This window comes from Ascaphus truei, unplaced genomic scaffold (genome assembly GCF_040206685.1).
Source record: "Ascaphus truei isolate aAscTru1 unplaced genomic scaffold, aAscTru1.hap1 HAP1_SCAFFOLD_605, whole genome shotgun sequence".
Taxonomy (NCBI): Eukaryota; Metazoa; Chordata; class Amphibia; order Anura; family Ascaphidae; genus Ascaphus; species Ascaphus truei.
In genome coordinates, this window is record NW_027456938.1 from 168,928 (window position 1) to 195,489 (window position 26,562).

General features: G+C 48.9%; 14 non-coding genes and 2 pseudogenes across 14 annotated transcripts; all 16 read left to right on the top strand.

The window, feature by feature from the left end:
- Positions 1 to 988: 988 nt before the first annotated feature.
- LOC142485533 (U2 spliceosomal RNA) lies at positions 989 to 1,175 on the top strand. The gene has a single exon (XR_012798564.1). It is a non-coding gene; the product is annotated as a U2 spliceosomal RNA (small nuclear RNA).
- An 823-nt stretch (positions 1,176 to 1,998) lies between these two features.
- On the top strand, positions 1,999 to 2,189 carry LOC142485474 (U2 spliceosomal RNA). The gene has a single exon (XR_012798517.1). It is a non-coding gene; the product is annotated as a U2 spliceosomal RNA (small nuclear RNA).
- Positions 2,190 to 3,012: 823 nt separating this feature from the next.
- Positions 3,013 to 3,203, top strand: LOC142485475 (U2 spliceosomal RNA). Its single transcript, XR_012798518.1, has one exon. It is a non-coding gene; the product is annotated as a U2 spliceosomal RNA (small nuclear RNA).
- An 823-nt stretch (positions 3,204 to 4,026) lies between these two features.
- On the top strand, positions 4,027 to 4,217 carry LOC142485476 (U2 spliceosomal RNA). The gene has a single exon (XR_012798519.1). It is a non-coding gene; the product is annotated as a U2 spliceosomal RNA (small nuclear RNA).
- Positions 4,218 to 5,040: 823 nt separating this feature from the next.
- Positions 5,041 to 5,231, top strand: LOC142485477 (U2 spliceosomal RNA). The gene has a single exon (XR_012798520.1). It is a non-coding gene; the product is annotated as a U2 spliceosomal RNA (small nuclear RNA).
- Positions 5,232 to 6,054: 823 nt separating this feature from the next.
- On the top strand, positions 6,055 to 6,245 carry LOC142485478 (U2 spliceosomal RNA). Its single transcript, XR_012798521.1, has one exon. It is a non-coding gene; the product is annotated as a U2 spliceosomal RNA (small nuclear RNA).
- A 4,168-nt stretch (positions 6,246 to 10,413) lies between these two features.
- Positions 10,414 to 10,620, top strand: LOC142485535 (U2 spliceosomal RNA; annotated as a pseudogene).
- An 823-nt stretch (positions 10,621 to 11,443) lies between these two features.
- On the top strand, positions 11,444 to 11,634 carry LOC142485479 (U2 spliceosomal RNA). The gene has a single exon (XR_012798522.1). It is a non-coding gene; the product is annotated as a U2 spliceosomal RNA (small nuclear RNA).
- Positions 11,635 to 12,457: 823 nt separating this feature from the next.
- On the top strand, positions 12,458 to 12,648 carry LOC142485480 (U2 spliceosomal RNA). The gene has a single exon (XR_012798523.1). It is a non-coding gene; the product is annotated as a U2 spliceosomal RNA (small nuclear RNA).
- A 3,283-nt stretch (positions 12,649 to 15,931) lies between these two features.
- On the top strand, positions 15,932 to 16,158 carry LOC142485538 (U2 spliceosomal RNA; annotated as a pseudogene).
- Positions 16,159 to 16,981: 823 nt separating this feature from the next.
- LOC142485481 (U2 spliceosomal RNA) lies at positions 16,982 to 17,172 on the top strand. Its single transcript, XR_012798525.1, has one exon. It is a non-coding gene; the product is annotated as a U2 spliceosomal RNA (small nuclear RNA).
- An 823-nt stretch (positions 17,173 to 17,995) lies between these two features.
- On the top strand, positions 17,996 to 18,186 carry LOC142485483 (U2 spliceosomal RNA). The gene has a single exon (XR_012798526.1). It is a non-coding gene; the product is annotated as a U2 spliceosomal RNA (small nuclear RNA).
- Positions 18,187 to 21,321: 3,135 nt separating this feature from the next.
- LOC142485532 (U2 spliceosomal RNA) lies at positions 21,322 to 21,520 on the top strand. Its single transcript, XR_012798562.1, has one exon. It is a non-coding gene; the product is annotated as a U2 spliceosomal RNA (small nuclear RNA).
- Positions 21,521 to 22,343: 823 nt separating this feature from the next.
- LOC142485485 (U2 spliceosomal RNA) lies at positions 22,344 to 22,534 on the top strand. Its single transcript, XR_012798528.1, has one exon. It is a non-coding gene; the product is annotated as a U2 spliceosomal RNA (small nuclear RNA).
- Positions 22,535 to 23,357: 823 nt separating this feature from the next.
- Positions 23,358 to 23,548, top strand: LOC142485486 (U2 spliceosomal RNA). The gene has a single exon (XR_012798529.1). It is a non-coding gene; the product is annotated as a U2 spliceosomal RNA (small nuclear RNA).
- Positions 23,549 to 24,371: 823 nt separating this feature from the next.
- LOC142485487 (U2 spliceosomal RNA) lies at positions 24,372 to 24,562 on the top strand. The gene has a single exon (XR_012798530.1). It is a non-coding gene; the product is annotated as a U2 spliceosomal RNA (small nuclear RNA).
- Positions 24,563 to 26,562: the final 2,000 nt, after the last annotated feature.

Below are 26,562 nucleotides of genomic sequence, written 5' to 3' on the forward strand. Positions count from 1 at the left end.
ATAGGTTTCTTAATAGATCAAAAGAAATTAACAAGAATATTACAAGAAAAGGAGGTGATGACAGGAATTTATAATTTAAATGATATAGAATCAAGAAAAGTATGGGGGAATTTAAGTTATTATAAATTAATGAATAGTCAAAAAGATCTGGGGTGGGAGGCAGCACGGGACTGCCTCACGACTAGGGAATTTCAGCATAGAAGAGGATTAGTAGGAAGAGCTAAATGTCCGAGACAAAGATGTGGGGGAGATGAAACACCGTTACATGTTTTTTGGAATTGTGCGTTTTCTTTAAAAGTGTGGAAACAAGCAGGACCATTATTTAAAAAAATAGGGGGTCTGAAGAGAGTAGACCACGAAGTGGTTCTGTATGGCAGGATGGCATGCAGCTCAGACAGACACCAAAAGCAAATATGGCTGATGGTTAGCTGTATAAAAGAAGCACTGTGGAAATGTAGAAATATAGCTTTGTCAAAAAGAGAAGAATTGACTGTTAATGATTGTATAAAAATAGCTTTGAGTTATATGTACAGGTATTATATAAGAAGTCAGGGAGAGATAGGAGAAGAAGAGGCAAGAAGAATATGGCAAGTAGAAAGGTGGAATACTATTGTTGTATAAGTGAAATGTAAATAGATAGAAAAGGATGGAATAGGGTAGAATGTAGGATAGATAAAGGAATGGGAAATATGCTTTTACATTAAGGAAAAGAAGTAGTATAATGGAAATTTGAGTAGTAGCACTAGGTGCGATGTACGGGTCCTTAATGTGGAGTACGGGAGAGAAGAGGTGGGCCTGTGCTCCACTCTGCAGCTCTTTAGCTGCGGAGTAAAAGCATAGGAGGTTATTCGTATTTATAGATATGAACAATTTTTATTATAAAGATGGAATGTGACAATGGATGGTATGATGTAATTTTTTTGGTGTTTTTTTTTTGGTTTGTTGTTTTTCAAAAAGTAACATTGTAAAACTAAGAAGATGTAAATAAAAATCATTTAAAAAAAAAAAAAAAAAAAAAAAAATCTGTTCTTATCAGTTTAATATCTGATACGTCCCCTATCTGGGGACCATATATTAAATGGATTTTTAGAACAGGGAGATGGAAGAAGAGCTTGCTCTGTCCACTCCACGCATTGACCTGGTATTGCAGTACCTCCAGGACCGGTGCACTTCCCTTTGGGGATATTTGGCTTGTATCAAAAAATAGAAACAAATGACTGTCTGACAGAAAAAAAACAAACATGCATTTTTGGCTCTTTCTTTTGCAAAGAAAGAAGAAGATGAAATGACGACAAAATAAAGCCTCCTTCTTTTTGCTGTGTCTTGTTTGCTCTTTTGCGTGGCTTCTTACTTTCTTTTCTTTTCAGCTCCTCCTCGCATGGAGCAGGAGTGCCGCCTGCTGCCTAGCCTAATTCAGTCCGAACGAGCAGATGCCTAAGAAACTCCTGTTGAAGCTGTATCCAAATAGCCTGCATAGCAAACACTGCAGCAGCAAGCAGCAAGCAGCAAGCAGCAAATGCCTTGACTTGCTGGCTTCTTGTCACAATGGCTGGCTGGCTGAAATGACCTGAACTGAAAAGCCCAGCCACTGGCTGCTTGCATGCTTGCTGCCTGAGTTTCATGGCAGCCCGGACGAGTCGGCTAGCAGAGAAAAAGTGGGCGGTTCCTATGCAAATAAGCAGACGAAGCCTGGTGCCGGAAAAAGAACTGGAAGCATGTGCCTTTTTGGCTGTTTGCTGGCCATGCGGGCCCCCCAGCAGTGTGTGCGGCTGCTTTTCTTTACTCCATAGAAAGTCTTTGGCTTTTGCATCCGTCGTCGTCGTCGCCGCCGCTGCTGCATAGACTCCCCGGGGCTGTGTCGGGAGGAGCGGAGGGACTGGAGGCAGGCCTGCTGGGGGAGGAGGCGAGCGGGCAGCCAGCGGCTCCCTCTGCCCTTCTCCCTAAAGCGTAGCGCCCCTGGCCGTCGGGCGGCGCTCAGGCGGGGGCCCATTTCTGGTTATCGCTTCTCGGCCTTTTGGCTAAGATCAAGTGTAGTATCTGTTCTTATCAGTTTAATATCTGATACGTCCCCTATCTGGGGACCATATATTAAATGGATTTTTAGAACAGGGAGATGGAAGAAGAGCTTGCTCTGTCCACTCCACGCATTGACCTGGTATTGCAGTACCTCCAGGACCGGTGCACTTCCCTTTGGGGATATTTGGCTTGTATCAAAAAATAGAAACAAATGACTGTCTGACAGAAAAAAAACAAACATGCATTTTTGGCTCTTTCTTTTGCAAAGAAAGAAGAAGATGAAATGACGACAAAATAAAGCCTCCTTCTTTTTGCTGTGTCTTGTTTGCTCTTTTGCGTGGCTTCTTACTTTCTTTTCTTTTCAGCTCCTCCTCGCATGGAGCAGGAGTGCCGCCTGCTGCCTAGCCTAATTCAGTCCGAACGAGCAGATGCCTAAGAAACTCCTGTTGAAGCTGTATCCAAATAGCCTGCATAGCAAACACTGCAGCAGCAAGCAGCAAGCAGCAAGCAGCAAATGCCTTGACTTGCTGGCTTCTTGTCACAATGGCTGGCTGGCTGAAATGACCTGAACTGAAAAGCCCAGCCACTGGCTGCTTGCATGCTTGCTGCCTGAGTTTCATGGCAGCCCGGACGAGTCGGCTAGCAGAGAAAAAGTGGGCGGTTCCTATGCAAATAAGCAGACGAAGCCTGGTGCCGGAAAAAGAACTGGAAGCATGTGCCTTTTTGGCTGTTTGCTGGCCATGCGGGCCCCCCAGCAGTGTGTGCGGCTGCTTTTCTTTACTCCATAGAAAGTCTTTGGCTTTTGCATCCGTCGTCGTCGTCGCCGCCGCTGCTGCATAGACTCCCCGGGGCTGTGTCGGGAGGAGCGGAGGGACTGGAGGCAGGCCTGCTGGGGGAGGAGGCGAGCGGGCAGCCAGCGGCTCCCTCTGCCCTTCTCCCTAAAGCGTAGCGCCCCTGGCCGTCGGGCGGCGCTCAGGCGGGGGCCCATTTCTGGTTATCGCTTCTCGGCCTTTTGGCTAAGATCAAGTGTAGTATCTGTTCTTATCAGTTTAATATCTGATACGTCCCCTATCTGGGGACCATATATTAAATGGATTTTTAGAACAGGGAGATGGAAGAAGAGCTTGCTCTGTCCACTCCACGCATTGACCTGGTATTGCAGTACCTCCAGGACCGGTGCACTTCCCTTTGGGGATATTTGGCTTGTATCAAAAAATAGAAACAAATGACTGTCTGACAGAAAAAAAACAAACATGCATTTTTGGCTCTTTCTTTTGCAAAGAAAGAAGAAGATGAAATGACGACAAAATAAAGCCTCCTTCTTTTTGCTGTGTCTTGTTTGCTCTTTTGCGTGGCTTCTTACTTTCTTTTCTTTTCAGCTCCTCCTCGCATGGAGCAGGAGTGCCGCCTGCTGCCTAGCCTAATTCAGTCCGAACGAGCAGATGCCTAAGAAACTCCTGTTGAAGCTGTATCCAAATAGCCTGCATAGCAAACACTGCAGCAGCAAGCAGCAAGCAGCAAGCAGCAAATGCCTTGACTTGCTGGCTTCTTGTCACAATGGCTGGCTGGCTGAAATGACCTGAACTGAAAAGCCCAGCCACTGGCTGCTTGCATGCTTGCTGCCTGAGTTTCATGGCAGCCCGGACGAGTCGGCTAGCAGAGAAAAAGTGGGCGGTTCCTATGCAAATAAGCAGACGAAGCCTGGTGCCGGAAAAAGAACTGGAAGCATGTGCCTTTTTGGCTGTTTGCTGGCCATGCGGGCCCCCCAGCAGTGTGTGCGGCTGCTTTTCTTTACTCCATAGAAAGTCTTTGGCTTTTGCATCCGTCGTCGTCGTCGCCGCCGCTGCTGCATAGACTCCCCGGGGCTGTGTCGGGAGGAGCGGAGGGACTGGAGGCAGGCCTGCTGGGGGAGGAGGCGAGCGGGCAGCCAGCGGCTCCCTCTGCCCTTCTCCCTAAAGCGTAGCGCCCCTGGCCGTCGGGCGGCGCTCAGGCGGGGGCCCATTTCTGGTTATCGCTTCTCGGCCTTTTGGCTAAGATCAAGTGTAGTATCTGTTCTTATCAGTTTAATATCTGATACGTCCCCTATCTGGGGACCATATATTAAATGGATTTTTAGAACAGGGAGATGGAAGAAGAGCTTGCTCTGTCCACTCCACGCATTGACCTGGTATTGCAGTACCTCCAGGACCGGTGCACTTCCCTTTGGGGATATTTGGCTTGTATCAAAAAATAGAAACAAATGACTGTCTGACAGAAAAAAAACAAACATGCATTTTTGGCTCTTTCTTTTGCAAAGAAAGAAGAAGATGAAATGACGACAAAATAAAGCCTCCTTCTTTTTGCTGTGTCTTGTTTGCTCTTTTGCGTGGCTTCTTACTTTCTTTTCTTTTCAGCTCCTCCTCGCATGGAGCAGGAGTGCCGCCTGCTGCCTAGCCTAATTCAGTCCGAACGAGCAGATGCCTAAGAAACTCCTGTTGAAGCTGTATCCAAATAGCCTGCATAGCAAACACTGCAGCAGCAAGCAGCAAGCAGCAAGCAGCAAATGCCTTGACTTGCTGGCTTCTTGTCACAATGGCTGGCTGGCTGAAATGACCTGAACTGAAAAGCCCAGCCACTGGCTGCTTGCATGCTTGCTGCCTGAGTTTCATGGCAGCCCGGACGAGTCGGCTAGCAGAGAAAAAGTGGGCGGTTCCTATGCAAATAAGCAGACGAAGCCTGGTGCCGGAAAAAGAACTGGAAGCATGTGCCTTTTTGGCTGTTTGCTGGCCATGCGGGCCCCCCAGCAGTGTGTGCGGCTGCTTTTCTTTACTCCATAGAAAGTCTTTGGCTTTTGCATCCGTCGTCGTCGTCGCCGCCGCTGCTGCATAGACTCCCCGGGGCTGTGTCGGGAGGAGCGGAGGGACTGGAGGCAGGCCTGCTGGGGGAGGAGGCGAGCGGGCAGCCAGCGGCTCCCTCTGCCCTTCTCCCTAAAGCGTAGCGCCCCTGGCCGTCGGGCGGCGCTCAGGCGGGGGCCCATTTCTGGTTATCGCTTCTCGGCCTTTTGGCTAAGATCAAGTGTAGTATCTGTTCTTATCAGTTTAATATCTGATACGTCCCCTATCTGGGGACCATATATTAAATGGATTTTTAGAACAGGGAGATGGAAGAAGAGCTTGCTCTGTCCACTCCACGCATTGACCTGGTATTGCAGTACCTCCAGGACCGGTGCACTTCCCTTTGGGGATATTTGGCTTGTATCAAAAAATAGAAACAAATGACTGTCTGACAGAAAAAAAACAAACATGCATTTTTGGCTCTTTCTTTTGCAAAGAAAGAAGAAGATGAAATGACGACAAAATAAAGCCTCCTTCTTTTTGCTGTGTCTTGTTTGCTCTTTTGCGTGGCTTCTTACTTTCTTTTCTTTTCAGCTCCTCCTCGCATGGAGCAGGAGTGCCGCCTGCTGCCTAGCCTAATTCAGTCCGAACGAGCAGATGCCTAAGAAACTCCTGTTGAAGCTGTATCCAAATAGCCTGCATAGCAAACACTGCAGCAGCAAGCAGCAAGCAGCAAGCAGCAAATGCCTTGACTTGCTGGCTTCTTGTCACAATGGCTGGCTGGCTGAAATGACCTGAACTGAAAAGCCCAGCCACTGGCTGCTTGCATGCTTGCTGCCTGAGTTTCATGGCAGCCCGGACGAGTCGGCTAGCAGAGAAAAAGTGGGCGGTTCCTATGCAAATAAGCAGACGAAGCCTGGTGCCGGAAAAAGAACTGGAAGCATGTGCCTTTTTGGCTGTTTGCTGGCCATGCGGGCCCCCCAGCAGTGTGTGCGGCTGCTTTTCTTTACTCCATAGAAAGTCTTTGGCTTTTGCATCCGTCGTCGTCGTCGCCGCCGCTGCTGCATAGACTCCCCGGGGCTGTGTCGGGAGGAGCGGAGGGACTGGAGGCAGGCCTGCTGGGGGAGGAGGCGAGCGGGCAGCCAGCGGCTCCCTCTGCCCTTCTCCCTAAAGCGTAGCGCCCCTGGCCGTCGGGCGGCGCTCAGGCGGGGGCCCATTTCTGGTTATCGCTTCTCGGCCTTTTGGCTAAGATCAAGTGTAGTATCTGTTCTTATCAGTTTAATATCTGATACGTCCCCTATCTGGGGACCATATATTAAATGGATTTTTAGAACAGGGAGATGGAAGAAGAGCTTGCTCTGTCCACTCCACGCATTGACCTGGTATTGCAGTACCTCCAGGACCGGTGCACTTCCCTTTGGGGATATTTGGCTTGTATCAAAAAATAGAAACAAATGACTGTCTGACAGAAAAAAAACAAACATGCATTTTTGGCTCTTTCTTTTGCAAAGAAAGAAGAAGATGAAATGACGACAAAATAAAGCCTCCTTCTTTTTGCTGTGTCTTGTTTGCTCTTTTGCGTGGCTTCTTACTTTCTTTTCTTTTCAGCTCCTCCTCGCATGGAGCAGGAGTGCCGCCTGCTGCCTAGCCTAATTCAGTCCGAACGAGCAGATGCCTAAGAAACTCCTGTTGAAGCTGTATCCAAATAGCCTGCATAGCAAACACTGCAGCAGCAAGCAGCAAGCAGCAAGCAGCAAATGCCTTGACTTGCTGGCTTCTTGTCACAATGGCTGGCTGGCTGAAATGACCTGAACTGAAAAGCCCAGCCACTGGCTGCTTGCATGCTTGCTGCCTGAGTTTCATGGCAGCCCGGACGAGTCGGCTAGCAGAGAAAAAGTGGGCGGTTCCTATGCAAATAAGCAGACGAAGCCTGGTGCCGGAAAAAGAACTGGAAGCATGTGCCTTTTTGGCTGTTTGCTGGCCATGCGGGCCCCCCAGCAGTGTGTGCGGCTGCTTTTCTTTACTCCATAGAAAGTCTTTGGCTTTTGCATCCGTCGTCGTCGTCGCCGCCGCTGCTGCATAGACTCCCCGGGGCTGTGTCGGGAGGAGCGGAGGGACTGGAGGCAGGCCTGCTGGGGGAGGAGGCGAGCGGGCAGCCAGCGGCTCCCTCTGCCCTTCTCCCTAAAGCGTAGCGCCCCTGGCCGTCGGGCGGCGCTCAGGCGGGGGCCCATTTCTGGTTATCGCTTCTCGGCCTTTTGGCTAAGACCAAGTGTCTGGCTGAGAGGTGATTGCTGAGACTGTGACCCCTTGGCCCTGGATCATCGCCCCTTCGGGGGCTTAAGATCCTCGCTGCTTTTGGGGGGGCACGCCATCTCGAGCGGCGGGAGGCGATCAAGAGCGAGAGAGAGTGAAGGGCCGGCGCCTTTGCCTTGTGGGATCGCCTGAAAGGGCTTAACCCACATGCTGCAATTAGGGCGCCGCACCTAAGCTTAAGGAGAAGGAAATGGCGGCAGGAGCCCATTTAAGAAATACCATCCGACTGGAAGTCGCGGAGGAGGAGCGAGACCGGGCGGGTCTGCGCTTTGTCGTGGAGGAGTTGTTATGGAAGCAGATCGGTTTGAACAAGGCGGAAATACTGTGCCTGCAAGACTTCCCTCGTCAGGGAACCTATGACGTGACCTTCTTCCATGAAGGAGTCTGCCTCAATGTTTTTGAGAAGCTGAAGGAAATGTTGGATGGCTCTGAGATGCAAGGGATCCGGCTTATACCAAGCTTTCTGATGGACGAGAGACCGGTAACAGTACATGTCTATAACCCATGGGTGGACAAAATGGAGGTCCAGATGTTTTTGAGACAGTATTGTTCTACCATCAGGGGTGGAATTGACTTGCACAATGCATATGGGATCTTCAATGGGAAGCGGAGGTTTTGGGTGCGCTTTAAACCGGACCCCAGAGGAGTGGGGGGCGTGAAGCACCCTCCCCCCGTTTTCAGAATTGGTCAAAACCGAGGGTATTTGAATTATCCAGGGCAGCCAAAGTACTGCAGGAGGTGTTTCCAGTATGGCCACACACAAGAGGAGTGTAAAAAAAAAGATATGGTATGCCGAAACTGTGGGGAAGAAGGGCACACGGCGGCAAACTGTGCGCTTCCCAAAAAATGTGACTTGTGTGGAATTCGAGGACATTTGGCACGACAGTGCAACAAGAGAAGGACCTATGCCCGGGTGGCAAAGTGGGAGGGGGAGGTGGGATTGGAGCAGATGTCTGATGATGTGGAAAATGAGAAGGGGGATACACTCATAGAGGGTGACCCTGCTATTATAGAGATGTACCTTGAAAATGAGAGGAGGGAAAAGAAAGAGGAGGATGACTTTCTAATTCATTATTCGCATGGAAAGGGAAAGAGTGGGAATTGGGCCGAAAGAACGGAGGTACAGGAAGAGGAGGAAGATCTAAAGAACAAAGTAGAGGTGTTTCAGAAGGAAGTGGGGGATATTAAGTTATGGATGAAGGTGTTGCAGAAAAAGGGGATGAGTAAAAGAGAACTAATAAGCGAATTAGATGAGATTATGAAAAGAAGAGCGGGTATGTCTGTGGAGCAATATGTGAGTTTGAGAGAAGATCAGATGAAGTGGTTGAGGGATGAGGAATTTAGATTGGAGGGAGAAGCAATGCTGGAGGAAGAAGCCAGGAAGAAGGAAGAGGGGGAGAGCGAAACTAATCCAATACAGATGGTGCAGGGGGAGGGAGGGAAAGAAGAGATGATATGGGAAAGGGAAGGAGAGGAGGGGCTAAAAGGAAAATTGGAAGATTTTCAAAAAAAAGTAGGTGATGGGGAGTTTTGGGTTAGAGTGATGCGGAAAGCAAAAGAAGGGATAAGTAATAAAGTGATAGGGGAACAGCTTGACAAAATTATGGACATAAGGAAGGGAATGACAAAGGAGGAATATGAGGTAGTGAAAACAGAATGGACAGCGGAAGAAGAAGAATGGGATAGAAAATTTAGGGGGGAGGAAGAGTTCAGAAGCGATTTGGGGTTTAAAAAAGTGGGGGGGGTTTTTTGGGAGCAACTTGCCTCAGAGGAAAAATTAGTGTGTTTGGAGGTGGAGGAAGGAAAGAGTCAGAGGGCGCAGGAAGAGTCAATAGAGCTGTTGGTACTGCCTTCCGAACAGGAAGAAAGCATTTTTGGCAGTGGGGTATATATGACTGATTCCGAGGGAGAAAATTCCGAGATGGAGTGCACATCAACTGGGAAAAAAGTTTTAAAAAGGAAAGAACAGACAAGTAGTTTTGTGGAGAAGGAGGAGGCAGGGCCAAGTGGGGTGAGCCAAAAGAAAAAAAAAAGGAAAGGAGGAAAGCAGTGGCAAAAAGTGAGTGCAGAAGAAAGAGAAGAGATAATAAAGTCAAGAGAGAGTGGCAAAAAGTGGACATACGCGGAGTGTGTCACGAGATGGGGGGAGAAGTATGAAGAAAGCATGAATAAATGGGTGGCAGCCATGAGTGATTTAAAGAAAAACAATACAGAGGAAATGATAGGTAAACTTAAACATGTAGAGCATCATGTAAACAAAAATTTAGAAGAGTATGAAAGGATTATTGAAGAAGAGCAAAGAGAGGTAAGCGAGGGCACATTAGAAGGAAAGAAATCCCAGGAGGTACTTAGAATAGAAGGTGAGGAAAGCGTGTGTGAAGTAGAACAGGGGAAGAGAAGTGAGGTCATAATTGCAAGGAAGGGGAGAGTTGAAGAGGAATTTGTAGGTTATCCTGGTGCGAAAGCAAAAAGAGATGAGGATTGGGGGGTTAGAACATCTTTAGAAAGTCAAGAGAAAAGACAGGAGATAGCAAAGGAAACTGAAGGAAAAATTAATCTAAAGAGGTTAGAACAAGAGGAAATAGTAGGAGTATGTAGGCAGATAGTTGGGGAAAAAGAGAAAGTGAGGGTTAGTGGAGTGAGTGGGGAAAAAGTAGCAGAAATGTTAAGAATAGATGGGAGTAGTGGGAGTGATTGGGGAGGGATCTCCTCATCTGAAAGTGAAAGAAGTGGAAAGCAAAATAAAGAGAAAAAGGGGGGGGAGGCAACAAGGATGCTAGAACGGAAAGTGGGAGGGACAAGTAGGAGTGAAAGTGAAGGAGGAGCAGCCTCAATGGCAGAGAGGTCAGAAAGTGAAGAAAGTGGGGTGCAAGAAAAGGATAAGGGTCACCCAAGTAAAAAAGAAGAAAAGGACTCTGTGTATAAAACAAGCTGGGAAATGGAAAAAAAAAAGGAATATTTAGACAAGAAAATAAAGGAGGTTGAGGAGAAAATAGGAGAGGCAAAAGTATGGTATAAGATGATACAGCAGGCAAACCCTCATGGGGGGACAGACCAAAGAGTATATGACATAGAGAAGATGCTATCTAATAAGGAAAAGATGTCGCCAAAGGAGTTTGAGATAGAAAAGGAAAGATATAGGAAGTTGTTAGAGAGACAAATAGCAAGTAATGAGAGAAGTAAAAGGCGGGTGTAAGGGAAATTATGCAATGTATATCTGATTGGTGGAAAAGTTAAAGTGAAAATGTTGATTTGTGAATGTACAAAATTTATTGGTTTTGTAAATATATGAATGTAAATAAACATTTAAAACAAAAAAAAAAAATCTGTTCTTATCAGTTTAATATCTGATACGTCCCCTATCTGGGGACCATATATTAAATGGATTTTTAGAACAGGGAGATGGAAGAAGAGCTTGCTCTGTCCACTCCACGCATTGACCTGGTATTGCAGTACCTCCAGGACCGGTGCACTTCCCTTTGGGGATATTTGGCTTGTATCAAAAAATAGAAACAAATGACTGTCTGACAGAAAAAAAACAAACATGCATTTTTGGCTCTTTCTTTTGCAAAGAAAGAAGAAGATGAAATGACGACAAAATAAAGCCTCCTTCTTTTTGCTGTGTCTTGTTTGCTCTTTTGCGTGGCTTCTTACTTTCTTTTCTTTTCAGCTCCTCCTCGCATGGAGCAGGAGTGCCGCCTGCTGCCTAGCCTAATTCAGTCCGAACGAGCAGATGCCTAAGAAACTCCTGTTGAAGCTGTATCCAAATAGCCTGCATAGCAAACACTGCAGCAGCAAGCAGCAAGCAGCAAGCAGCAAATGCCTTGACTTGCTGGCTTCTTGTCACAATGGCTGGCTGGCTGAAATGACCTGAACTGAAAAGCCCAGCCACTGGCTGCTTGCATGCTTGCTGCCTGAGTTTCATGGCAGCCCGGACGAGTCGGCTAGCAGAGAAAAAGTGGGCGGTTCCTATGCAAATAAGCAGACGAAGCCTGGTGCCGGAAAAAGAACTGGAAGCATGTGCCTTTTTGGCTGTTTGCTGGCCATGCGGGCCCCCCAGCAGTGTGTGCGGCTGCTTTTCTTTACTCCATAGAAAGTCTTTGGCTTTTGCATCCGTCGTCGTCGTCGCCGCCGCTGCTGCATAGACTCCCCGGGGCTGTGTCGGGAGGAGCGGAGGGACTGGAGGCAGGCCTGCTGGGGGAGGAGGCGAGCGGGCAGCCAGCGGCTCCCTCTGCCCTTCTCCCTAAAGCGTAGCGCCCCTGGCCGTCGGGCGGCGCTCAGGCGGGGGCCCATTTCTGGTTATCGCTTCTCGGCCTTTTGGCTAAGATCAAGTGTAGTATCTGTTCTTATCAGTTTAATATCTGATACGTCCCCTATCTGGGGACCATATATTAAATGGATTTTTAGAACAGGGAGATGGAAGAAGAGCTTGCTCTGTCCACTCCACGCATTGACCTGGTATTGCAGTACCTCCAGGACCGGTGCACTTCCCTTTGGGGATATTTGGCTTGTATCAAAAAATAGAAACAAATGACTGTCTGACAGAAAAAAAACAAACATGCATTTTTGGCTCTTTCTTTTGCAAAGAAAGAAGAAGATGAAATGACGACAAAATAAAGCCTCCTTCTTTTTGCTGTGTCTTGTTTGCTCTTTTGCGTGGCTTCTTACTTTCTTTTCTTTTCAGCTCCTCCTCGCATGGAGCAGGAGTGCCGCCTGCTGCCTAGCCTAATTCAGTCCGAACGAGCAGATGCCTAAGAAACTCCTGTTGAAGCTGTATCCAAATAGCCTGCATAGCAAACACTGCAGCAGCAAGCAGCAAGCAGCAAGCAGCAAATGCCTTGACTTGCTGGCTTCTTGTCACAATGGCTGGCTGGCTGAAATGACCTGAACTGAAAAGCCCAGCCACTGGCTGCTTGCATGCTTGCTGCCTGAGTTTCATGGCAGCCCGGACGAGTCGGCTAGCAGAGAAAAAGTGGGCGGTTCCTATGCAAATAAGCAGACGAAGCCTGGTGCCGGAAAAAGAACTGGAAGCATGTGCCTTTTTGGCTGTTTGCTGGCCATGCGGGCCCCCCAGCAGTGTGTGCGGCTGCTTTTCTTTACTCCATAGAAAGTCTTTGGCTTTTGCATCCGTCGTCGTCGTCGCCGCCGCTGCTGCATAGACTCCCCGGGGCTGTGTCGGGAGGAGCGGAGGGACTGGAGGCAGGCCTGCTGGGGGAGGAGGCGAGCGGGCAGCCAGCGGCTCCCTCTGCCCTTCTCCCTAAAGCGTAGCGCCCCTGGCCGTCGGGCGGCGCTCAGGCGGGGGCCCATTTCTGGTTATCGCTTCTCGGCCTTTTGGCTAAGATCAAGTGTAGTATCTGTTCTTATCAGTTTAATATCTGATACGTCCCCTATCTGGGGACCATATATTAAATGGATTTTTAGAACAGGGAGATGGAAGAAGAGCTTGCTCTGTCCACTCCACGCATTGACCTGGTATTGCAGTACCTCCAGGACCGGTGCACTTCCCTTTGGGGATATTTGGCTTGTATCAAAAAATAGAAACAAATGACTGTCTGACAGAAAAAAAACAAACATGCATTTTTGGCTCTTTCTTTTGCAAAGAAAGAAGAAGATGAAATGACGACAAAATAAAGCCTCCTTCTTTTTGCTGTGTCTTGTTTGCTCTTTTGCGTGGCTTCTTACTTTCTTTTCTTTTCAGCTCCTCCTCGCATGGAGCAGGAGTGCCGCCTGCTGCCTAGCCTAATTCAGTCCGAACGAGCAGATGCCTAAGAAACTCCTGTTGAAGCTGTATCCAAATAGCCTGCATAGCAAACACTGCAGCAGCAAGCAGCAAGCAGCAAGCAGCAAATGCCTTGACTTGCTGGCTTCTTGTCACAATGGCTGGCTGGCTGAAATGACCTGAACTGAAAAGCCCAGCCACTGGCTGCTTGCATGCTTGCTGCCTGAGTTTCATGGCAGCCCGGACGAGTCGGCTAGCAGAGAAAAAGTGGGCGGTTCCTATGCAAATAAGCAGACGAAGCCTGGTGCCGGAAAAAGAACTGGAAGCATGTGCCTTTTTGGCTGTTTGCTGGCCATGCGGGCCCCCCAGCAGTGTGTGCGGCTGCTTTTCTTTACTCCATAGAAAGTCTTTGGCTTTTGCATCCGTCGTCGTCGTCGCCGCCGCTGCTGCATAGACTCCCCGGGGCTGTGTCGGGAGGAGCGGAGGGACTGGAGGCAGGCCTGCTGGGGGAGGAGGCGAGCGGGCAGCCAGCGGCTCCCTCTGCCCTTCTCCCTAAAGCGTAGCGCCCCTGGCCGTCGGGCGGCGCTCAGGCGGGGGCCCATTTCTGGTTATCGCTTCTCGGCCTTTTGGCTCAGATCATTGTGTCTGGGTCAGGAGGCCCAACGGGAAGGCGACGGTCCGGCACCTCGGCCTTGCAGCATCGCTCGAAAGAGCTAAAGCTGCATGCTGCTATAGGGGTGCCGCACCAGAGCTGACCAAAGAAGGACGATGGCAGCATGGATGGCTGTAAGGAATACGATCCGGCTCCTAGTCGAGGAGGCCGAGCGAGACCGAATTCGCCTGAAGTACATCGTGGAGATGGTGTTGACGGATTTATGGAAGATGGACATCAGAGACGTGTACTGCCTACAGGATTTCCCGAACCAAGGGATTTTTGATGTGACGTTCAGATCAGAAGCCGATTGCTGGAACGCGTATGAAAGGAGCAGAGAGAAGGAAAAAGATTCAGCAATGGTGGGGATCAAGGTTATCCCTTGTTTCACGCTGGGAGAGAAGCCAGTCACGGTCCATATGTTCAATCCCTTTGTGCAGAAGGAGGACATAGCGGATTTTTTGAAAAGATACTGCACGATGGTTAAAGGGGGTGAGGAAGTGAAGAATTTCTACGGAACTTTTAATGGCAAAAGACGTTTCCTGGTTCGCTTTAAAGAGGATACGGGACGTATAGGGGGAGTGATGCACCCCCCAGCCAGTTTCAGCATTGGTGGCAACAGGGGTTTTTTGAACTATCCTGGACAACCCCTGTTTTGCAGGAAGTGCCATTTGTTTGGGCATACCAAAGAAAGGTGTGAGAAGAAAGAAATGGTGTGCCGGAATTGTGGGGAGGAGGGGCATGGCGCCGCCACGTGTACGGTGCCTAAGAAATGTGATATTTGTGGTGTGAGGGGGCATTTGGCTCGGCAATGTCCGAAAAGAACTTATGCCCATATGGCAAGAGTCAGCAGAGAAGAGGAGGCTCAAGAGACTGTAAAAGACTTTGGTAAAGACTCTGTGGCTCAAAGTTTTGGTGGGGAAAAGAAGGAAGGGGGAGACTTTGATCAGGCTGTGGATAAGGGTGGGAAAGCAGGGTCTGTGAGTATGCCTGCCCCAAACGGGGGGGAAAGTATGGAACTTCATGATGCACAGGGGGGGGAGGGGAAGCCTTGTGAAGAACAGGAGGAGGGAATGGAGGTGACAGTGGAGGAAAAGAAGCCCCAAAAACGTAAACAGGAAGCAGACAGCATGGAAGGGAAGGAGAGTCAAGGGGGAGAGAAGAGGGAGGGGCCTAGAGAGAAAGTAGAGAGGGTTGTGAAGATAGGGAGGGAGCAGATAGGAGAAGTACCAAGTAGGAGTGCTTTAGATGAAAAAATAGAAGAGTTCCAGAGGGCAGTAGGAGAGGTAGATTTCTGGGTAGGAGTTTTTAGGAAGCAACATAGAGGAAGTACAGATATGCAAATTATTAAGAGATTAGACGAAGTAATGCATCAAAGGAAAAACATCACAAAAGAGGAATATGAGGAAATGAAAAAAGAGAATATACTTTTGGTGGAGGTGAAAGAGGGCAGAGCAGTCCTTAAGGAAAGAGAGGAGGAAAGGGAGTTTTTCGGAGATCTGGAGGATGTTAGCGAGGAGGAGGAAGTACAAGATAAAGTGGTGGAAGAGACCCCGGAAAGTATTATGTCAAGGGAAAAAGAGCACAGTGATTTTGAGGGGTATTCTAGAGTTCTAGAAACTAAAACATTGGAAGCAGCTAGGAGTAGTGGGAGTGATTGGGGGTCGGTCTCCTCGTCAGAAAGTGAAAGAGGAGGGGGGCAGAAAGAGGAAAAGAGACACCCAAGCAAGGAGATAGAAAGGGGGAAGATAACAGAGATGCCAACACGGAAGGTGGGAGGAACAAGTAGAAGTGAAAGTGAGGGAGGAATTCTATCGGTGGGAGAAAGCGGGGGAGAGGAAGGGAGAAGGGAGGAAGGAAGCACCTGTAAGATAAAAGCAATAGAGACTGGGGAAACCTCAAAAAACAAGGTGGTTTTGGGGAAGGTAGCCCCAGACAGGTCCAGAAAAGCAACGGATGGTAGTCCACATAGAAAGGAAGGGAAAAAAACTGAGGAGAAGAAAGTTGAATTAACCCCAAAGCAAAAAAAAGAATTTAATGATAATGTTAATGCGTATCATGATCGTATGTTTTTAGCAGCGGGAAGAACGGAACCTGAGAGTGAGAATTCGAAAAGGATAACTAGGGATCTGTTAGAGAGACTAGGGCCAAAACCATGGGTCCTTTATCCAGAATAAAGAGTGTTTTGGTTCATGAAGAAACTAAGGTTTAGTGGAATTGAATCTTGAACAGAAAGGATGTGTTTAAAGTAAAATTAAATTATGTGGTGTTATGTATAAAGGGGAAGTTTCTTCCTTTACAGATTTTCTTTTGATGGATTAATATTTGTTTATTTTTATTTTTTGAAAGGACCTTATGTAATGATTGTAAATATGTGGTGTTAGGTTTACGCTTGTAAATTTAGGTTGATTGAAAAGTATTTTTATTTTATTATTTGCTGATTGTAAATATGTGAAATGTGAATAAAAAAAAAAAAAAAAAAAAAAAAAAAATCTGTTCTTATCAGTTTAATATCTGATACGTCCCCTATCTGGGGACCATATATTAAATGGATTTTTAGAACAGGGAGATGGAAGAAGAGCTTGCTCTGTCCACTCCACGCATTGACCTGGTATTGCAGTACCTCCAGGACCGGTGCACTTCCCTTTGGGGATATTTGGCTTGTATCAAAAAATAGAAACAAATGACTGTCTGACAGAAAAAAAACAAACATGCATTTTTGGCTCTTTCTTTTGCAAAGAAAGAAGAAGATGAAATGACGACAAAATAAAGCCTCCTTCTTTTTGCTGTGTCTTGTTTGCTCTTTTGCGTGGCTTCTTACTTTCTTTTCTTTTCAGCTCCTCCTCGCATGGAGCAGGAGTGCCGCCTGCTGCCTAGCCTAATTCAGTCCGAACGAGCAGATGCCTAAGAAACTCCTGTTGAAGCTGTATCCAAATAGCCTGCATAGCAAACACTGCAGCAGCAAGCAGCAAGCAGCAAGCAGCAAATGCCTTGACTTGCTGGCTTCTTGTCACAATGGCTGGCTGGCTGAAATGACCTGAACTGAAAAGCCCAGCCACTGGCTGCTTGCATGCTTGCTGCCTGAGTTTCATGGCAGCCCGGACGAGTCGGCTAGCAGAGAAAAAGTGGGCGGTTCCTATGCAAATAAGCAGACGAAGCCTGGTGCCGGAAAAAGAACTGGAAGCATGTGCCTTTTTGGCTGTTTGCTGGCCATGCGGGCCCCCCAGCAGTGTGTGCGGCTGCTTTTCTTTACTCCATAGAAAGTCTTTGGCTTTTGCATCCGTCGTCGTCGTCGCCGCCGCTGCTGCATAGACTCCCCGGGGCTGTGTCGGGAGGAGCGGAGGGACTGGAGGCAGGCCTGCTGGGGGAGGAGGCGAGCGGGCAGCCAGCGGCTCCCTCTGCCCTTCTCCCTAAAGCGTAGCGCCCCTGGCCGTCGGGCGGCGCTCAGGCGGGGGCCCATTTCTGGTTATCGCTTCTCGGCCTTTTGGCTAAGATCAAGTGTAGTATCTGTTCTTATCAGTTTAATATCTGATACGTCCCCTATCTGGGGACCATATATTAAATGGATTTTTAGAACAGGGAGATGGAAGAAGAGCTTGCTCTGTCCACTCCACGCATTGACCTGGTATTGCAGTACCTCCAGGACCGGTGCACTTCCCTTTGGGGATATTTGGCTTGTATCAAAAAATAGAAACAAATGACTGTCTGACAGAAAAAAAACAAACATGCATTTTTGGCTCTTTCTTTTGCAAAGAAAGAAGAAGATGAAATGACGACAAAATAAAGCCTCCTTCTTTTTGCTGTGTCTTGTTTGCTCTTTTGCGTGGCTTCTTACTTTCTTTTCTTTTCAGCTCCTCCTCGCATGGAGCAGGAGTGCCGCCTGCTGCCTAGCCTAATTCAGTCCGAACGAGCAGATGCCTAAGAAACTCCTGTTGAAGCTGTATCCAAATAGCCTGCATAGCAAACACTGCAGCAGCAAGCAGCAAGCAGCAAGCAGCAAATGCCTTGACTTGCTGGCTTCTTGTCACAATGGCTGGCTGGCTGAAATGACCTGAACTGAAAAGCCCAGCCACTGGCTGCTTGCATGCTTGCTGCCTGAGTTTCATGGCAGCCCGGACGAGTCGGCTAGCAGAGAAAAAGTGGGCGGTTCCTATGCAAATAAGCAGACGAAGCCTGGTGCCGGAAAAAGAACTGGAAGCATGTGCCTTTTTGGCTGTTTGCTGGCCATGCGGGCCCCCCAGCAGTGTGTGCGGCTGCTTTTCTTTACTCCATAGAAAGTCTTTGGCTTTTGCATCCGTCGTCGTCGTCGCCGCCGCTGCTGCATAGACTCCCCGGGGCTGTGTCGGGAGGAGCGGAGGGACTGGAGGCAGGCCTGCTGGGGGAGGAGGCGAGCGGGCAGCCAGCGGCTCCCTCTGCCCTTCTCCCTAAAGCGTAGCGCCCCTGGCCGTCGGGCGGCGCTCAGGCGGGGGCCCATTTCTGGTTATCGCTTCTCGGCCTTTTGGCTAAGATCAAGTGTAGTATCTGTTCTTATCAGTTTAATATCTGATACGTCCCCTATCTGGGGACCATATATTAAATGGATTTTTAGAACAGGGAGATGGAAGAAGAGCTTGCTCTGTCCACTCCACGCATTGACCTGGTATTGCAGTACCTCCAGGACCGGTGCACTTCCCTTTGGGGATATTTGGCTTGTATCAAAAAATAGAAACAAATGACTGTCTGACAGAAAAAAAACAAACATGCATTTTTGGCTCTTTCTTTTGCAAAGAAAGAAGAAGATGAAATGACGACAAAATAAAGCCTCCTTCTTTTTGCTGTGTCTTGTTTGCTCTTTTGCGTGGCTTCTTACTTTCTTTTCTTTTCAGCTCCTCCTCGCATGGAGCAGGAGTGCCGCCTGCTGCCTAGCCTAATTCAGTCCGAACGAGCAGATGCCTAAGAAACTCCTGTTGAAGCTGTATCCAAATAGCCTGCATAGCAAACACTGCAGCAGCAAGCAGCAAGCAGCAAGCAGCAAATGCCTTGACTTGCTGGCTTCTTGTCACAATGGCTGGCTGGCTGAAATGACCTGAACTGAAAAGCCCAGCCACTGGCTGCTTGCATGCTTGCTGCCTGAGTTTCATGGCAGCCCGGACGAGTCGGCTAGCAGAGAAAAAGTGGGCGGTTCCTATGCAAATAAGCAGACGAAGCCTGGTGCCGGAAAAAGAACTGGAAGCATGTGCCTTTTTGGCTGTTTGCTGGCCATGCGGGCCCCCCAGCAGTGTGTGCGGCTGCTTTTCTTTACTCCATAGAAAGTCTTTGGCTTTTGCATCCGTCGTCGTCGTCGCCGCCGCTGCTGCATAGACTCCCCGGGGCTGTGTCGGGAGGAGCGGAGGGACTGGAGGCAGGCCTGCTGGGGGAGGAGGCGAGCGGGCAGCCAGCGGCTCCCTCTGCCCTTCTCCCTAAAGCGTAGCGCCCCTGGCCGTCGGGCGGCGCTCAGGCGGGGGCCCATTTCTGGTTATCGCTTCTCGGCCTTTTGGCTCAGATCAAGTGTCTGGGCTGAGAGGTTGCGCTGAGCCTGTGACTCCTTGGCCTTGGGTCATCGCTTCCTGGGGAGCTTAAGACCCATGCTGCTATGAGGGAGTCACGCTAACTCGAGCACGGGAGGCGATCAGGAGAGAGAGAAGGAGAGGGGCCGGCGCCTTGGCCTTGAGGGATCGTTCCCCAGGAACTAAACCCTCATGCTGCTTTAGGGGCGTCGCACCTGATCCTGGACGGCCGGATTGGACAGAGGCGGACAAGCAAGCAAGAGAGTGATGGGCCGGTGCCTTTGCCTGGTGGGATCGCCGTGACTGGCTAAACCCACCTGCTGCTATTAGGGCGCCGCACCAGATCTTGAGTTGGTGTTGGAGAGACGAGGACGAGGATAAAGATGGCGGACTACGCAAACGAGAGGAACTGCATTCGGTTTCAGCTGGATGAGTGCAGACGAAGCAGTGGTGGTGTGGAATACATCGTGGAGGAAATCCTATTTGAGGGGTTGGAAGTGGATCCTGAGCGAATCTTTTGCCTGCAGGAGTTTTTGAAGATGGGAATCTTTGACTTGACGCTGAAAGACGAGCGAGAATGCCAAGTGGTATACGACCGATGTGTTGTGGCAGCAGGTTCCCCAAGGATGAGAGGAATCAAAGTGATACCGAGATTTCTACAGCAGGAGAAGGCGGTGATTGTACAGATGTTCAATGTTTATGTCATGAAAGAGGACATTGAGAACTTTTTGGCCCGCTTTTGTGAAACAGTTAGAGGCGGAGCAGAAATCAAGAACAAGTATGGACTGTTTAACGGGAGAAGGAAGTTCTGGGTCCGCTTCAGATTGGACCCAGACGGTGACAGAGGAATGCTACACCCTCCTGCAAGTTTCTGCATTGGCAGGAATAGGGGGGTTTTGAACTTTTCAGGACAGTTTTTTGATGTTCGTTGTTGGAACTGTGGGAAAAAAGGACATATGGCAGCCAAGTGCTGTGAGAGTAAAAGATGTGTCTTTTGTGCAGAGCCGGGACATTTGGCACGCAAGTGCCCCAAGAAAGGGAATACAAAGACACAAAAATCGTGTGGAAACTTTGATGGTGCGAGAAGGGAATACGATGTTGGTGTACAGAGAAGGGTTGATATGGGAAAAGATGGGGAGAATATAGGGTATGTTAATGAGGATGGAAGGGGAAAAGAGGGGGAAAGTGAGGGGGACAGTATGGCAAGTGAGACGGAGTTAGAAAAGCCATGTGCAATACCTGATTCTATAGAGATTGTTTTAGGGGTCAAGCACTGTGAGGTATATTTTGAAGATGTCAGTGTGCAGGAGGTGGAAAGTGAGACTGAGGATGGTGTACAAGATAGTGGAGAGGAGGAGAGAGAGGACAGTGGACAGGAATATAGGGAGGAAGAGAGGGAAGGAGAGAGGAGTCAGCAAAGAATAGAGAAGGATTCTTTAGGTGTGGGTGTAGATAAAGATGAAGGAAAAGGGGACAGTGTGGGGGAGGAAGAAATCAGTGTTCAGGAGGAGGAAAGGGAGTTTGAGAACTGTGGGCAGGATAGTGGGAAGGAGAGGGAGCTGGTTCCAGAGGAAGAGGGTGTTTTGGTGGAGGAGGAGGAGGAGGAGGAAGAGAGGGTGTCTGTGGAGGAGGAAGAGAGTGAAGAAGTGAGTATGTCTGAGGAGGAGGAGGCAAGGGAAAAGGAAGAGAAAAGGGAAAAGGTGGAGAGAATAGAAAAAGTATTCCAGTGGGGAGCAGAGAATGCAGAATCGTGGAGTTATTTTTGTAATGACGAGCAATTAAAGAAAGGCATATTTCGTTTAAGGAGAAAATTAATTGATGCTTATGTAAAGGAATAAATATATGAGGTGAATAGGTATAGACCAGGAGTGGTTTGGAGTGATTAAAAAAATATTTTGACAATCTTTTTGTGTAAAGTAAGTAAAGAGTGTACTGAAAAGTAACAGAAGAAAATATTGAATGGAATTTATGTCTTTGTTTGTATGAAATGTAAAAGTGTCAAGTATTTATTGCTTGCAGGAAATGTATTTAAGAGAAAGGGATATATGTGAAATTATGGAATGTAAATGTTCCTTATGGAAGGAACGTTTCTAAAGTTTGGGTTTTGTTGTACAGGATGTGAAGACTGGTGTTTTTGGATGAATATTATTGTCGGGGCTTAATGTATGTAAGGGACAAAAGTTTTGATGTTATTATATGCAGAGGTTTTTTTGAATATGATGTAGTTTTTTGTAAAGTTTCCTGAGATGTAATTGTTTTTGTTATTGTCTGAAAAGCTTATTATTTACTGTTTTGTAAATCAATGAAATGTGAATAAAAAAAAAAAAAATCTGTTCTTATCAGTTTAATATCTGATACGTCCCCTATCTGGGGACCATATATTAAATGGATTTTTAGAACAGGGAGATGGAAGAAGAGCTTGCTCTGTCCACTCCACGCATTGACCTGGTATTGCAGTACCTCCAGGACCGGTGCACTTCCCTTTGGGGATATTTGGCTTGTATCAAAAAATAGAAACAAATGACTGTCTGACAGAAAAAAAACAAACATGCATTTTTGGCTCTTTCTTTTGCAAAGAAAGAAGAAGATGAAATGACGACAAAATAAAGCCTCCTTCTTTTTGCTGTGTCTTGTTTGCTCTTTTGCGTGGCTTCTTACTTTCTTTTCTTTTCAGCTCCTCCTCGCATGGAGCAGGAGTGCCGCCTGCTGCCTAGCCTAATTCAGTCCGAACGAGCAGATGCCTAAGAAACTCCTGTTGAAGCTGTATCCAAATAGCCTGCATAGCAAACACTGCAGCAGCAAGCAGCAAGCAGCAAGCAGCAAATGCCTTGACTTGCTGGCTTCTTGTCACAATGGCTGGCTGGCTGAAATGACCTGAACTGAAAAGCCCAGCCACTGGCTGCTTGCATGCTTGCTGCCTGAGTTTCATGGCAGCCCGGACGAGTCGGCTAGCAGAGAAAAAGTGGGCGGTTCCTATGCAAATAAGCAGACGAAGCCTGGTGCCGGAAAAAGAACTGGAAGCATGTGCCTTTTTGGCTGTTTGCTGGCCATGCGGGCCCCCCAGCAGTGTGTGCGGCTGCTTTTCTTTACTCCATAGAAAGTCTTTGGCTTTTGCATCCGTCGTCGTCGTCGCCGCCGCTGCTGCATAGACTCCCCGGGGCTGTGTCGGGAGGAGCGGAGGGACTGGAGGCAGGCCTGCTGGGGGAGGAGGCGAGCGGGCAGCCAGCGGCTCCCTCTGCCCTTCTCCCTAAAGCGTAGCGCCCCTGGCCGTCGGGCGGCGCTCAGGCGGGGGCCCATTTCTGGTTATCGCTTCTCGGCCTTTTGGCTAAGATCAAGTGTAGTATCTGTTCTTATCAGTTTAATATCTGATACGTCCCCTATCTGGGGACCATATATTAAATGGATTTTTAGAACAGGGAGATGGAAGAAGAGCTTGCTCTGTCCACTCCACGCATTGACCTGGTATTGCAGTACCTCCAGGACCGGTGCACTTCCCTTTGGGGATATTTGGCTTGTATCAAAAAATAGAAACAAATGACTGTCTGACAGAAAAAAAACAAACATGCATTTTTGGCTCTTTCTTTTGCAAAGAAAGAAGAAGATGAAATGACGACAAAATAAAGCCTCCTTCTTTTTGCTGTGTCTTGTTTGCTCTTTTGCGTGGCTTCTTACTTTCTTTTCTTTTCAGCTCCTCCTCGCATGGAGCAGGAGTGCCGCCTGCTGCCTAGCCTAATTCAGTCCGAACGAGCAGATGCCTAAGAAACTCCTGTTGAAGCTGTATCCAAATAGCCTGCATAGCAAACACTGCAGCAGCAAGCAGCAAGCAGCAAGCAGCAAATGCCTTGACTTGCTGGCTTCTTGTCACAATGGCTGGCTGGCTGAAATGACCTGAACTGAAAAGCCCAGCCACTGGCTGCTTGCATGCTTGCTGCCTGAGTTTCATGGCAGCCCGGACGAGTCGGCTAGCAGAGAAAAAGTGGGCGGTTCCTATGCAAATAAGCAGACGAAGCCTGGTGCCGGAAAAAGAACTGGAAGCATGTGCCTTTTTGGCTGTTTGCTGGCCATGCGGGCCCCCCAGCAGTGTGTGCGGCTGCTTTTCTTTACTCCATAGAAAGTCTTTGGCTTTTGCATCCGTCGTCGTCGTCGCCGCCGCTGCTGCATAGACTCCCCGGGGCTGTGTCGGGAGGAGCGGAGGGACTGGAGGCAGGCCTGCTGGGGGAGGAGGCGAGCGGGCAGCCAGCGGCTCCCTCTGCCCTTCTCCCTAAAGCGTAGCGCCCCTGGCCGTCGGGCGGCGCTCAGGCGGGGGCCCATTTCTGGTTATCGCTTCTCGGCCTTTTGGCTAAGATCAAGTGTAGTATCTGTTCTTATCAGTTTAATATCTGATACGTCCCCTATCTGGGGACCATATATTAAATGGATTTTTAGAACAGGGAGATGGAAGAAGAGCTTGCTCTGTCCACTCCACGCATTGACCTGGTATTGCAGTACCTCCAGGACCGGTGCACTTCCCTTTGGGGATATTTGGCTTGTATCAAAAAATAGAAACAAATGACTGTCTGACAGAAAAAAAACAAACATGCATTTTTGGCTCTTTCTTTTGCAAAGAAAGAAGAAGATGAAATGACGACAAAATAAAGCCTCCTTCTTTTTGCTGTGTCTTGTTTGCTCTTTTGCGTGGCTTCTTACTTTCTTTTCTTTTCAGCTCCTCCTCGCATGGAGCAGGAGTGCCGCCTGCTGCCTAGCCTAATTCAGTCCGAACGAGCAGATGCCTAAGAAACTCCTGTTGAAGCTGTATCCAAATAGCCTGCATAGCAAACACTGCAGCAGCAAGCAGCAAGCAGCAAGCAGCAAATGCCTTGACTTGCTGGCTTCTTGTCACAATGGCTGGCTGGCTGAAATGACCTGAACTGAAAAGCCCAGCCACTGGCTGCTTGCATGCTTGCTGCCTGAGTTTCATGGCAGCCCGGACGAGTCGGCTAGCAGAGAAAAAGTGGGCGGTTCCTATGCAAATAAGCAGACGAAGCCTGGTGCCGGAAAAAGAACTGGAAGCATGTGCCTTTTTGGCTGTTTGCTGGCCATGCGGGCCCCCCAGCAGTGTGTGCGGCTGCTTTTCTTTACTCCATAGAAAGTCTTTGGCTTTTGCATCCGTCGTCGTCGTCGCCGCCGCTGCTGCATAGACTCCCCGGGGCTGTGTCGGGAGGAGCGGAGGGACTGGAGGCAGGCCTGCTGGGGGAGGAGGCGAGCGGGCAGCCAGCGGCTCCCTCTGCCCTTCTCCCTAAAGCGTAGCGCCCCTGGCCGTCGGGCGGCGCTCAGGCGGGGGCCCATTTCTGGTTATCGCTTCTCGGCCTTTTGGCTAAGATCAAGTGTAGTATCTGTTCTTATCAGTTTAATATCTGATACGTCCCCTATCTGGGGACCATATATTAAATGGATTTTTAGAACAGGGAGATGGAAGAAGAGCTTGCTCTGTCCACTCCACGCATTGACCTGGTATTGCAGTACCTCCAGGACCGGTGCACTTCCCTTTGGGGATATTTGGCTTGTATCAAAAAATAGAAACAAATGACTGTCTGACAGAAAAAAAACAAACATGCATTTTTGGCTCTTTCTTTTGCAAAGAAAGAAGAAGATGAAATGACGACAAAATAAAGCCTCCTTCTTTTTGCTGTGTCTTGTTTGCTCTTTTGCGTGGCTTCTTACTTTCTTTTCTTTTCAGCTCCTCCTCGCATGGAGCAGGAGTGCCGCCTGCTGCCTAGCCTAATTCAGTCCGAACGAGCAGATGCCTAAGAAACTCCTGTTGAAGCTGTATCCAAATAGCCTGCATAGCAAACACTGCAGCAGCAAGCAGCAAGCAGCAAGCAGCAAATGCCTTGACTTGCTGGCTTCTTGTCACAATGGCTGGCTGGCTGAAATGACCTGAACTGAAAAGCCCAGCCACTGGCTGCTTGCATGCTTGCTGCCTGAGTTTCATGGCAGCCCGGACGAGTCGGCTAGCAGAGAAAAAGTGGGCGGTTCCTATGCAAATAAGCAGACGAAGCCTGGTGCCGGAAAAAGAACTGGAAGCATGTGCCTTTTTGGCTGTTTGCTGGCCATGCGGGCCCCCCAGCAGTGTGTGCGGCTGCTTTTCTTTACTCCATAGAAAGTCTTTGGCTTTTGCATCCGTCGTCGTCGTCGCCGCCGCTGCTGCATAGACTCCCCGGGGCTGTGTCGGGAGGAGCGGAGGGACTGGAGGCAGGCCTGCTGGGGGAGGAGGCGAGCGGGCAGCCAGCGGCTCCCTCTGCCCTTCTCCCTAAAGCGTAGCGCCCCTGGCCGTCGGGCGGCGCTCAGGCGGGGGCCCATTTCTGGTTATCGCTTCTCGGCCTTTTGGCTCAGATCAAGTGTCTGGGCTGAGAGGTTGCGCTGAGTCTGTGACTCCTTGGCCTTGGGTCATCGCTTCCTGGGGAGCTTAAGACCCATGCTGCTATGAGGGAGTCACGCTAACTCGAGCACGGGAGGCGATCAAGAGAGAGAGATGGTGAAGGGCCGGCGCCTTGGCCTTGAGGGATCGTTCCCCAGGAACTTAACCCTCTTGCTGCTTTAGGGGCGTCGCACCTGATCCTGGACGGCCGGACAGATGAAGAGGAGAGAGATGGTGAGCGAGACCTGTGAGAGGAACACCATCAGGTTCCTGGTGACAGAGGCGGAGAGATGGCGAGTGAGACTCGGCGTTATCGTGGAGGACGTCTTGAGAGAGAAGTTGGAGGTGAACAGCGCAGACGTCTATTGCTTGCAGGCGTTCCAGCGCCAGGGCATTTTCGTTGTGTCGTTTGCCAAAGAGGAGGAGTGTGCCAAGGCTTACAAAAAATGTAAGGAGCGAGTAAGCGACCTGAGAAAGATGGGAATTCGTGCGATGCCTAGCTTTTTGCTAGAGGAGCGACCTTTGATTGTGCACGTATATAACGCTTTCGTGGAGGAAGAGGAAATAGAGGCCTTTTTGAAAAAGTTTTGTTCAGTGGTGGAGGGGGGCGAGAAAAGAAAGAACCGGTACGGAATTTTTAATGGAGAAAGGCTGTATAATGTACGGTTTAGACGAAATCCGGAGAGTGAGGGGGGAGTGATGCACCCCCCGGCCAATTTTCGATTTGGGACTAACAAAGGCGTGTTGAGGTACCCAGGACAGCCTTTGGGAATAATTTGCCACAATTGTCACGAGGAAGGACATATCGCAGCAAGGTGCAGTGTGCCGAGGAAATGCATTATTTGTGGAGAAGCTGGACACTTGGCACGACAGTGCCAGAGAAAGACTAATATAAATGAGATTGTGTCAGAAATGTCATATGTTGTACCAGAATTGGCGGAGAATGTGGTGGAGAGCAAGGAGAAAGAAGAGTTTGGGGGAAAATGTTTTAAAGTTCATACTGAAGAAAGCAGTGGGCAGAAGGGGGAAAGTGAGTCTGAGGGTAAGGGGCAGGATAATGAGGAAGAGAAGGAGGACAGTGGTCATGAAGGGGAGGAAGAAATCAGGGTTCAGGAGGAGGAAAGGGA